The sequence below is a fragment of the Saccopteryx bilineata genome, chromosome 2 (genome assembly GCF_036850765.1).
Source record: "Saccopteryx bilineata isolate mSacBil1 chromosome 2, mSacBil1_pri_phased_curated, whole genome shotgun sequence".
Lineage (NCBI taxonomy): Eukaryota > Metazoa > Chordata > Mammalia > Chiroptera > Emballonuridae > Saccopteryx > Saccopteryx bilineata.
Genome location: NC_089491.1, coordinates 89,656,502 through 89,670,066, shown reverse-complemented (window position 1 = coordinate 89,670,066; position 13,565 = coordinate 89,656,502).

Genomic DNA, 13,565 nt, shown 5'->3' with positions numbered 1-13,565 from the left:
CCCCCACCCTCCTTCCCCTCCTGCAATCTCCATACTGTTTATTGATATACCCTAAGCTGAAGTTACTCCTTCCAGATAGCCAGTACAGGAGTCCAAAATGAAAGTGCAAGGATTCTAAACTCTTCAATCTGGAAAACAAATAAGACTTGACATATTTACACCAGGAAAAAAAAATCTTAAATATAACCATTGTATTGAAAGTTTTCTTCAAAAGAAGATGTGATTTGTTGCATAGCTAAGATTCTCAAAGAAGAACCCAAAACTTACTATTGCATTTTTATCTCTTGCTGGCTCATTAGCTGTAACTCTTTGTTTTGTTATTTTAGTGATTGCTTTAGGATTATAGCAACTGATATAGCACCAGAGGTGGATTTAACGGCGGGCATACCAGGCACACACACCCTGGGCCCCAATTTCTAAAGGGCCCCGCAAAATTCCAGCTTTATACTTTTTCCTAATGATGCCAAGTTTGGCTTCATATGTGCAATTTTAACATTAATAGTACATAATATTTTTTATTTATTTAAAAATATGATAACATGTATTTTTATTTTTCCTGTCTTTTTTTAAGGGGCCCAATATTTTCTTCTGGGCCCGGGGCCTCAACTGACTTTAATCTGCCTCTGTATATATACCACTAGTCATATACTATAAGTATATAGGATAAGAACCATATAATAGTATATTTATATTTCTCCCTTCTCATATGTGTGCTGTTGTGACATCACATTTTTCTTCTACATATATTATAAGCCCCACACTTTATTTTTATTTTTGCTTAAACATCCAGGGAACAGGCAGAGAAATTATGACAGCATGGATGGACCTAGAGAGCTTTATGCTAAGTGAAATAAGCCAGTCAGAGAAAGACAAGTACTGTATGATTTTGTATAATGTAGAATCTGAATAAAATGAACAAAATAGAAACAGACTCAGATATGGAGAATAAACTGACAGCTGTCTGAGGGGATGAGGGTTGGGGGATGGTGAAAAAAAGTAAAGGGATTAGGCAAAAAAAAAACATGGACGCAAACAACACTATGGTTACAGAAAGGAAAGGGGGTGGGGGAGGTAGAAAAAGGTAAAGGGGGGGAGTGATGTCAGAGAAAAGGCGCCGTGAGGAGTGCTCCCAATGCCTCTGAAACTTCAACAACTAGAGACAGAAAAACAATCTAAGGAGCATCTGAAATACACATACATCAAACAAAGGTACTATTGGGCCAAAAGGTGGCTGAATAATCCACTCTGAAGGAAATAAGACGGAAAACGGAGTATTCTGCTTTCCTCACTGACCTGAGCAAGGGCTGTTTCACTTGGAACTGAAAGAAAGCAAGGGCTGGGGGTGCAGGAAAAGATGGGCTAGGGCAGAGACGTTCAAGCAGAGGAGAGAGTGCTCGCAGCTCAGCCCACGCAGACCTAAAACCAGCGGCAGACCCCAGCAGAGGTGGCCCAGCAGTTGTCTTGTTTACTCCTGGTATCCTGGTGGGCGAGCGCGGGCAGTGTGAGTGAATCCACCTAGCGCCTCGGGCATGGGTGCCTGCATTTCTGGACAGAGGGGCTGGGTCGGAGACTGCCAGCAGTGGCCTTCTGCGTGGGCTGTGTGCAGAGTTTCTGAATAATCCCGACTTCCCAAACAACAGCATACGGGAAGTGCATGAAAGCCGGCTTCCCTACACCCGGACCTGTCTGAGCATAGCACCTCCGCCAGCCATACAGGTTAACAAAACACACTCCTGGGGAAGAGAACTGTGGAAGTGGTGGGGGGAAGGGTGCGCAGGCAGCTTGCAGACAGCCTCTGGGGAGCAGACCTGCAGAGTGCTGAGGCATACTAGACATGTCCAGAGGATCATAGAAAGACACCTGAAAGGCAGTTGGCTCCCAGCCCTGCCTGATTACGCTGGCGGCTCTGGCTGGTAAAGCCTTACCCAGAACTTTGCATTGAATGGGGATAGAGGGGGGATTTGGCAGCTCTTAGAGCCTCTTGCTCTCCACGCAGTGGCTGGGGCAACTTCAAAGCTGGGTTCCCAGGCTGCTGGTTCAGGAAGGAGAGAATTGGGAAGAAGCTCCCATTGTCGGAGCCTGCAAACGCTAACAAGCCCCACCTACCAACGGGACTGAGGCCTAGTTAATGTCATCACCACAGCAACACAACAGCAAATCTCTGCCTAAGAGTGCCACAGAGGCAGAACCTGGGGTACAGCGCCACCATCCAAAAAGAGAGAGAAGAAAGTAAAAGGAAGAAAACTTCTCAAAACCAGTAAAAATCCAGTCTTTATAACTTTTTTCATTTATTTTGTATTTTTTATCTTTTTTTTCTTCCACCTTTGTCATTTTATCCTCTTTCTGTTTTATTCTTTTCTTTTCATTTTGAACGTTATTACCCATAGGTGTTACATTTTCCATTCTTTTTATTTTCTATGAGTGTTACATTCCAAAAAACTTAACTCAATTTATTTTCTCTCTTTTTTCTTCTTCTTTTCTCTTTCACTTTTTCTCTATTTCGAATCTCACCCACAGACTAATTATTTTATTCTGGATTCAAATTTTTTCTTTGTGGCATATTGTATGCTTTTTACTTCACTTTTTATCTCTTCAGCATTTCCCCCAACTCCTGCTCTCCAGTCTATAGTTTTTGTGCCACTTAATAAAATAGAATTTTTATTTTTCACTGTATTTCTTTTCTCTTTTTTTTCTTTTCTCTTACACTATTTCTCTCATTTGACCATCATTTACAAACAAATTATTTTATTCTTGATCCAAATTTTTTTCTTAATGGCAAAAATACAATCATACTTGGAGATCTCAATACACCGCTGACGGCTCTAGATCGTTCATCCAAACAGAAAATCAATAAAGAAATTTTTGCCTTAAATGAAACCCTAGAACAATTGGATATAATAGACATCTATAGCAGTGGTCCCCAACCTTTTTTGAGCCACGGACCGGTTTAATGTCAAAACATTTTCACGGACTGGCCTTTAGGGTAGGACAAATAAATGTATCATGTGACCGAGACAAGCGTCAAGAGTGAGTCTTAGATGTAACAGAGAAAATCTGGTCATTTTTTAACATTTTTTAAAAATAAGACATTGTTCAGACTTAAATATAAATAAAACGGAAATAGTGTAAGTTATTTATTCTTTCTCTGCGGACCACTACCAAATGGCCTACGGACCAGTACCAGTCCGCAGCCCGGGGGTTGAGGACCACTGAACTACAGGACATTTCATCCCAAAGTGCCAGAATATACATTTTTCCCTAGTGTACATGGAACATTCTCAAGAATCGACCAGATGTTGGGCCACAAAAATAACATCAACAAATTCAGAAGGATTGAAATTATACCAAGCATATTTTCTGATCATAAAGCCTTGAAACTAGAATTCAACTGCAAAAAAGAGGTAAAAAACCCACAAAAACGTGTAAACTAAACAACATACTTTTAAAAAATGAGTGGGTCAAAGAAGAAATAAATGCAGAGATCAAAAGATACATACAGGCAAACAAAAATAACAATACAACATATCAGAATTTCTGGGATTCAGCAAAAGCAGTAATAAGAGGGGAGTTCATATCACTACAGGCCTATATGAACAAACAAGAGAGAGCCCAAGTAAACCACTTAACTTCAAATCTTAAGGAACTAGAAAGAGAAGAACAAAGGCAACCCAAAACCAGCAGAAGACAGGAAATGATAAAAATCAAAGCAGAAATAAATGAAATAGAGAACAGAAAAATTATAAAAAATTAATAAAACAAGGAGCTGGTTCTTTGAAAAGATCAACAAAATTGAAAAACCTTGGCAAGACTCACCAAGGAAAAAAGAGAAAGGACTCATATAAACAAAATCTAAAATGAAAGAGGAGAAATCACCACAGATATAGATATACAAAGAATTATTGTAGAATTCTATGAAAAACTATATGACACCAAATTTAACAATATAGAAGAAATGGATAAATTCCTAGAACAATACAATCTTTCTAGACTTAGTCATGAAGAAGCAGAAAGCCTATACAGACCCATAAGCAGGGAGGAAATAGAAACAACTATTAAAAACCTCCGCAAAAATAAAAGTCCAGGGCAGATAACTATACTAGTGAATTCCATCAAACATTCAAAGACTTGGTTCCTATTCTACTCAATGTCTTCCAAAAAATTGAAGAAGAAGCAATACTGCCAAACACATTTTATGAAGCCAACATATCATACCAAAACCTGGCAAGGACAACACGAAAAAAGAAAACTACAGACCAATATCTCTAATGAATACAGATGCTAAAATACTAAACAAAATACTAGCAAATCAAATACAACAACACATTAAAAAATAATTCATCATGATCAAGTGGGATTCATCCCAGAATCACAAAGATGGTTCAACATACGTAAAACGGTTAATGTAATACACCATATCCACAAAACAAAGAACAAAAACCATATGATCTTATCAATAGATGCAGAAAAGGCATTTGATAAAATACAACATCCTTTTATGTTTAAAACACTTAACGAAATGGGTATAGAAGGAAAATATCTCAACATAATAAAGGTCATTTATGATAAACCATCAGCTAACATCATATTAAATGGCATAAAACTGAGGACTTTTCCTCTAAAATCAGGAACAAGACAAGGTTGTTCACTCTCTCCACTCTTAATAAACGTAGTGCTGGAAGTTCTAGCCAAAGCAGTCAGACAAGATAAGGAAATAAAAGGCATTCATATTGGGAAAGAAGAAGTAAAGGTTTCACTTTTTGCAGATGATATGATCTTGTACATTGAAAACCCCAAAGACTCCACAAAAAGACTACTAAAAACAATAAACCAATACAGTAAGGTCACAGGATACAAAATTAATATATAAAAGTCCATTGCCTTCCTATATGCCAACAATGAAACATCAGAAAACGAGCTCAAAAAAACAAACCAGTTCATGGTTGCAAAAAATAAAATAAAATAAAATACCTAGGAATAAACATAACAAAGAATGTAAAGGACCTATATAATGAAAACTACAAAGGATTGTTAAGGGAAATCGAAAAAGATATAATGAAAGGGAAAAATATTCCTTGTTCTTGAATAGAAAGAATAAATATAGTCAAATATATTAGCCAAAGCGATATACAAATTTAATGCAATTCCCATCAAAATTCCAATGACATTTTTTTAAAGAAATGGAACAAAAAATCATCAAGTTTATATGGAACTATAAAAACCCCCAAATAGCCAGAGCAGTTCTAAGGATAAAGAACGAAGCTGGAGGCATTACAATACCTGACTTCAAATTATATTATAGAGCCATGATAATCAAAACAGCATGGTATTGGCAGGAAAATAGACACTTAGACCAATGGAACAGAATAGAAAGCCCAGAAATAAAACCACATATATATGGTCAAATAATTTTTGATAAAGGGGCCAACAACACAATGGAGAAAAGAAAGCTTCTTCAACAAATGGTGCTGGGAAAACTGGAAAGCCACATGCAAAAGAATGAAGCTCGACTACAGTTTGTCCCCTTGTACTAAAATTAATTCAAAATGGATCAAAGACCTAAATATAAGACCTGAAACAATAAATTACATAGAAGAAAACATAGGTACTAAACTCATGGACCTGGGTTACAAAGAGCACTTTATGAATTTTACTCCAAAGGTAAGGGAAGTGAAGGCAAAGATAAATGAATGGGACTACATCAGACTAAGAAGCTTTTGCACAGCAAGAGAAACTGACAACAAAACAGACAGCCAACTAAATGGGAGATGATATTTTCAAACAGCACAGATAAAGGCCTAATATCCAAAATATACAAAGAACTCATAAAACTCAACAACAAACAAGCAAACAATCCAATAAAAAAATGGGAAGAGGACATGAACAGACACTTCTCCCAGGAAGAAATACAAATGGCCAACAGATATATGAAATGATGATCATCTTCATTAGCTATTAGAGAAATGCAAATCAAAACTATAATGAGATACCACCTCATATCTGTTAGATTAGCTATTATCAACAAGACAGGTAATAGCAAGTGTTGGAGAGGCTGTGGAGAAAAAGGAACCCTCATCCACTGTTGGTGGGAATGTAAAGTAGTACAACCACTATGGGAGAAAGAATGGTGGTTCCTCAAATAATTAAAAACAGAACTACCATATGACCCAGCAATCCCTCTACTGGGAATATACCCCCAAAACTCAAAAACACTGGTACGTAAAGACATATGCAGCCCCATGTTCATTGCAACATTGTTCACAGTGGCCAAGACATGGAAACAACAGAAAAGCAGTTCAATAGATGACTGGATAAAGAAGGTGTGGTACATATATACTATGGAGTACTACTCAGCCATAAGAAATGATGACATCGGATCATTTACAACAACAGGATGGATCTTGATAACATTATACTGAGTGAAATAAGTAAATCAGAAAGAACTAAGAACTATATGATTCCATACATAGTTGAGACATAAAAATGAGACTCAGGGACATAGACAAGAGTGTGGTGGTTACTGGGGGTGGGGAGGGCAAGAGACGGGGGGGGGAGAAGAGGGTCACAAAAAAACCCAGATAAAGATGATGGAAAACTATATGACTTTGGGTGATGGGTATGCAACATAATCAAATGTCAAAATAATCTGGAGATGTTTTTTCTGAACCTATGTACCCTGATTGATTAATGACACCCCATTAAAATTAATAAAAAAAAACAAAAAAAATGTAAAGGGAGGATAAATGGAGATGGAAGGTGATTTGACTTGGAGTGGTGAGCACACAATACAGTATACAGATGATGTATTATAGAATTGCACACCTGAAACCTATATAATTTTATTAACCAATGCATCTCAATAAATTCAATAAAAAAATTTAAAGACAGAGATTATCAAATTGGATAAAAAACAATATCCAACTATATGCTGTGAACAAAAACTCATAAAAATAAAGGACACCCTTTAAAAGTAAAAGGATGGAAAAAGATAAACCATACTAATGCTAATTGAAGGAATTCTGGAGTGGCTATATTATTAATAGCAGACAGTAGATTTCAGAGCAAAGAATATTATCAGGGATAAAGAAAATTTTATAATGCTGGACATCTTGCTAATATTCAGCAAGAGACCATAGCAGTCCTAAATGCTTGTTTACCTCACATTATCTTAAAAAATACATGAAGCAAAAACTAATAGAACCATAAGGAGAAATAGACAAATTTACAATTAACATTTAGAAATTCGAATACCCCTCTGTCAATGTTTGATAGGGCAAGAAAACAAAATAGGGATATAGGAGACAAACATGACTATCACCCAACTTGATGTAAGTGACATTTGTAGAACACACCAATGCCTAACAACAGATCACATGTTCTTGTCAAGAGCACGAGGAACATGATCCAAGACAGACCATATTCTGAGCCATGAAACAAGTCTCAATAAAAATAAAAGGATTCAAATTATACGAAGTATAGTCTCTGATCATGTGAAATTAAATTAGAAATGAATAGCAGATATCTAGGGAAACCTCAAATAGTTGGAAACTAGCACTTTAAAAAGATTAGATAATTTCTGAGTTGTGTTGGGGGATAAGAGGGATGGATTGGATATCAGAAAGGAAGGAATCAGTATTGTGGGAGGATTTTTATGAGGATTAGAACTCATCTTGCCTTTGATGACTGCCCCCTACAAGCCATTCTTCACATAGATAGCAGCATGATCTTTGTAAAAATTAAATCTGGTGATCATTTCTGTTTAATGGCTCCGTATCATGTACAAAATTAAATTCAGAATCTTTACCACACCGTTTCTATTCATCCCTGTAACATCACTCTTCACTTTCTCACTCTCTTCCCAGTAAATTCTTCTTTTGTTGCATCTGTTATACTGCCTTTGCTTCTGTCTGCCCCACCAAGCTTGAGAACAACATCTGTGTCCTTTTCCTTTGGTGTCTCAGTGCCTAGCATGGTACCAGGCACAGCACAAAAGCTGATTAAATACAATGAGTATATTAATCATTATATTTTTATCCTCTCCAAAAAGAATTCCTGAAAATTAAAGAAATTGCTTTCTTTATGTAATAAGAAACTTTTTCCCCCTAGAAAATCCTTCATTAAAATTGAGCCTATGCACAACCTAGCTGTAAAATTTCAAAGACTTCAAGGCAGTGATCTTCAGTCATTTCTAAGTAATAATACCCTTTCATTTTCTGTTTCTGCATTTGTCCTCACTGTCTCATCTTTTGCTGAAATAGTCTTTTTAAATGAATAGCTTGATAAATTGCTAAGTAGTTTTTATCAGACCAATTAGGACAGTGGTAAGTATGCATCTGTGGAGTGTGGACAATGAAGAAATTTGACCCCATATTTAGAAAATCATTCCTGAGCTTAGAGTTGGCTCAAACTGGCACCTTCTGGCATTTGCTTGTGGGTGGGGAATGTGGAATGCTTTGAAAGCTGAATGGATTTTTCAAGTTTCAAAGTACCCTTATGGTGAAAGGAAAACAATATTCATTGTTTAAAAACACCATCGTTTGTTTTCTCTGCTTTTTTGTTCTTTGGAGCCTGAATCTGTAAAAAACATTCACGCCCAGCATTTTGCTTCATGTACCTCTCTTACTACATTTCTGGCGACTGAGAGGCATGGGCACCTTTTTGTGTGATTGTTCAGAATGTTCAGAACAAATTGAAAAAGTCTGTTTTAATACTTATGTTGAGTTTTTTGGAGAAGGAATATATTTCTGTCACAGTAGGCAGATCATAAGTTTGATAGGGATCTGAGTCCTGGAGTCAGACTTCCTGGGCTCAAATCCCTGTTTTTCATTTCTCAACTGTGTGACCTTGGACGAGGCACTCAGCCTCTCTGTGCTGAGTACCTGTTAAACAGGAATAAGAATAGAAGCTACATCATTGGGGTTGTGTGAAGAATGAGTGTATTAATACTGTACATGCAGAATGCTGGGAAGGGTAACTAGCACAGAGTGAGTGAACAACAAAATTTAGTTATGGCTGTTATCATTTTGTTATTGTCTCTGGCATCATTAGGCAACTGAATGCAGAGTTCCCAATATCAGATTATTAAACGAAAACAGTTCTACAGTCACGTTTCTAGGTGATGCCATATCGGTAGCAGGATTGTTTTATTAAGTTGAATGAATCCCTACCTCTTTCCACAAAGCAAGATATTGCCTTAGAAGAAGTTGTTTGAGGGCATGAGGGAGAATGCTTGTGAGGTACTATCCAGAGGCCTCATCCTGAGTTTCAAATCGACCCACTCATCCTCACAGCCACTGTTAGAACCTCATCATTTCTCACCCAGATTAGCTCAACAACTTTCTCCCTTCTGGTCTGTGTAATGTTACCCACTCACCACCCTCACTTCTGCCCAATCTATTTTCTCTACAGAAAGCAGAGTGATCGTTCTAATGTAATCTCTTTGATGTCCTCACTCGCTTGCTTTAAAAAACCCTCAGTGATACCTTTGACATAATAGAAAGCCTGTAATCCATGGTGAAGCACAGGGTTAGGGCTTTGACCCTCGCAAACCTCTTCACCCTTTTCTCTCACCATTCACCCCAGCTTGGGAGCCCTGATGAACTACCTTCTGTTCCCGATTCTCCTTGTTCTCGTCACTAGCCTATGGACATGCTACTCTTTTTTTTAAAATTTATTTATTAAATTTAATGCAGTGACATTGATAAATCAGGGTACATATGTTGAGAGAAAACATCTCTAGATTATTTTGACATTTGATTGTGCTGTATACCCCTCCCCCAAAGTTAAATTGTCTTCTGTCACCTTCTATCTGGTTTTCTTTGTGCCCCTCCCCTCCCCCAACCCCTCTCTCCTTCTTCACCCCCTCCCCCCTCCCCCCATCCCCCACCCCTGTTGCCATCACATGGACATGCTACTCTTAACTGCCTGCAATATCCCCTTCACGTAGATAACTTTCACTCATCAGTCAGGATTCACCTTAGGATAGTGTCATGTTTTTCTAGGCCCCCCTCCTTCAACTTCAGATGTAAAGCATTCCAGACTTCAAGCTCCATAAGGCAAGGACATGTCTGTGCACTAGCTTATACCTAATTGCCTGGCATGTCATGTTTGTTAAATATATGTTGAATTAATTACCCTCCATCCAGGGCTCTTGTAGGTTTCTGTGCTTATAGTCCTAGCATGCCACTGAGCTCACTATGCATCATCAGAGTTGTTTGTCTCAGTGCACTGGGAGCTCCACAAGGCTGGTGCTTGTGTAACACATCAGTGTGTCCCCGACCTGCACCACAGTGACCACCACGAAACAGGAACCCGGTACATTCTGAAAGAATGAACAGTATACATGCACCATTAGTCTCTGGTTTAAAATTTTCCCAAATTCTGTAGTAAGGGGATTTATGGACCCCATGGCAGTTCATCACGTTATTCCAGTGATGATACCACTGACATTTTAAGCACATGTTTGAATGCGTGTGCCTTTTCCTGGGTGGTAGGTACGTAGCTGCCCTCAAAATCTCAAAGGGATTTCTGATTCCCACAAAAGGTAGGAACCGCCCTGGCCGGTTGGCTCAGCGGTAGAGCGTCGGCCTAGCGTGCGGAGGACCCGGGTTCGATTCCCGGCCAGGGCACACAGGAGAAGCGCCCATTTGCTTCTCCACCCCTCCGCCGCGCTTTCCTCTCTGTCTCTCTCTTCCCCTCCCGCAGCCAAGGCTCCATTGGAGCAAAGATGGCCCGGGCGCTGGGGATGGCTCTGTGGCCTCTGCCTCAGGCACTAGAGTGGCTCTGGTCGCAACATGGCGACACCCAGGATGGGCAGAGCGTCGCCCCCTGGTGGGCAGAGCGTCGCCCCTGGTGGGCGTGCCGGGTGGATCCCGGTCGGGCGCATGCGGGAGTCTGTCTGACTGTCTCTCCCTGTTTCCAGCTTCAGAAAAATGGAAAAAAAAAAAAAAAAAGGTAGGAACCTATGTCCTAAGGAGTTATTAAAAGAGAAAAAAGCAGGTGTGAAATAAAATGTTGACAGGGTAGTTTGATGAATCAGCCCGTTTGATCCAGATGAAGTAGCCTGTTTGTCTCGACAGTGGAACTCCCTCCCGTAGTCTCCCTGCTGCCAGACTGGCAGTTCCAACTGGCTGCAGTGGGTGTTTCTCCTGAACAACTATCCATTGGTGGTGCCTCCTCCCACACACACCTGTAGGAGCTTGAGGTTCATTTGCATGGCCTTGGTTCTAGAAACATCAAGGATTTCAGCCCCTGGGACAGCTCCACAATGTTTTAACCCAGCTTTCAGGGAGTCGCGGCTTTTCTGTGCAAATTGAAAACCTTTGGTCCACTTTGGCTAGACATTTTCTCTAGCTTCTGTCAATACACATGGAATTTTCTTCTGACCCAGACCCACACAAACAAGCCCCTAGAGCTTCTCAAAGAAGCTAAGAAAAACACATTTTTAAAATAACTTGAGCAAATTAATTCATTCTAGTGAAAGCAACTCAGCTATGTAAAATAAACTTCTTTAGAGTTTTGCAACTGCACGTCCTGAAAACATAAACTATCCCAAGGTCCATGTGAGTGGAGCCACTTGGCTGAACAGAAGGAGTCCCTGGCCCAAATTCTGTGGGAATAAAGAGCACCTTATAATACTAGGAGTCAATGGCCATCATGTGAGAGCAAGATGGAGGGGGGCAGGATGACCCGACTCAAGGACAATGAGAAAGTCCCTTGACTAGATACTCAAAATCCTGACTTTCCAAAACAAAGCTAGGATGATGAGGGCTGGGGAGGCCACATCCCATGCCTCAAACCCTCGCTCAGGCCCTACCAAGCCCCTGACTCCATGACGAAGGCTAGAGTCTACTAAAGTCAGAGAAGAGTCCCTGCAGGCTTTTCCTTGGTTCTGTTGACAAGATAATGGTTTTATTGAAAATATAATAACATACTGGCCAAAGGAGCCCACACTATTATTATAACTTTATACCTAGCCCTGGTTCTTTGAACCTAATATTAATAATATGTTCTCGTTAACGAAACCTATGCTGTTCTAATAAACTTATGCTGTGTTTATCTGTATACTAGAATAATACTTGCTATAAATTGTAAACTCAGTAATAATCATTTTCTTTGTGTTGCTACCCTTCAAAACAAAGTATTTTCTCTTCCCTTAAAAGTTGTCAGGTCCTTTCTATGTGGAGAGCACTGTGCTAGCATCTATATCTTTGAATGGACAGAACTCAGAGAAATACAGAGGAAAGACACAGGAAATATTTTTAAAAACTAGAAAATACAACTCATGGAAAAAACTTAAAGAACTTGTAATTATTTATCTCAGAGATGTAGGAGATATTGAGGTAAACCTTAATATTATGTTTTAGGTATGCAAAGAATCATGGTCAAATTCTTGAGTAATGGGAGCAATGGCTATGTGCCCGGTCTTTTATGAACAAGTTCTAATTTGACCCTCACAACAAAGTTGTAAAGCGAATATCCCTGTGGTGCACACAGAGAACACTGAAGCATAGGTTCAGTGATTGTCCAAGTGTGATGAACGTTTTTCGCAACTATATTCCTTTTTTTCTCCTCTCTTTGCTTACCTAAAAGTTGGAATGCATTTTCTCCTTCAGTGGGACTCAGGCATGACCACATGACTGTTTAGCCAATGAAATGTGAGTGAGTTACATGTCACTTTTGAAAGGAAGGTTAGAGAGCCAGTGTGAGCTGTGCCACAGTGATGATCAGTAACATGCTCAAGAATGGCTGCCCCACAGCCTCAGTCCTGTGGTGAGAGCTACAGGACAGAGCCCCCTTTCTCACCCTCATCAGTTTAAGATGAGAAAGACATTATTAACCTTTGTTTTCAGTTTTAAGCTTTGAGGCTGAACTTTTAAACCTCAGCTGTGAGCCATTGAATTTGGGGGATTGTAGCTATAGCAAAACCTGACTGATAGACCAACTTACGCAGCTAAGGAGAACGTGACCTGCCTCTGCTGTCCACAAGTTCTTAACTAACACACTGTGCGGCAGCCCAGGCAGAGAATGATGGCTAAGTGTCTTCTACCTAGTTTGCACAGCAAAAAAATGGGCCAGAGATAGGAACTGAAATTCCTCAGGGGCCAGTCAAGACTGATGGATAAAGAAAAGTGGAAAAGATCAAGGGATTTTCCATTGAAGATTTACTCAGAAAAAAAAGACAGTTAACATTTTGATGCATTTCCTTCCAGATGTGTTTACTGAACACTTTGCATATATTTCCTCAAAAAGAGTTCTACTTAAGGGAAAATTTCTTAATAGAGTTTATGGCTTGGAATTGTTTTCTCAGTTTCAAGGTCTCTCTCTGGGTTAGTCTGAACTTATTTTCTTGCAGGCCTCATGACAATAACCTTCTTCCCCACTATTCAGCACACACGATGTTCTTTATTTCTCGTCTATTAAGAACCCAGTTATCTTGCTGTGGATTCCCTCCAAGTCAGAGCCTGAGACAAGAATGTCAGTGCAGTTAGTTTATTTGGGAGGGGATTCCAGGAAGCAGGAGTGGGAGTGCAAGCTGACTGGAACTTTAAGGAGGAAAAGACAATACA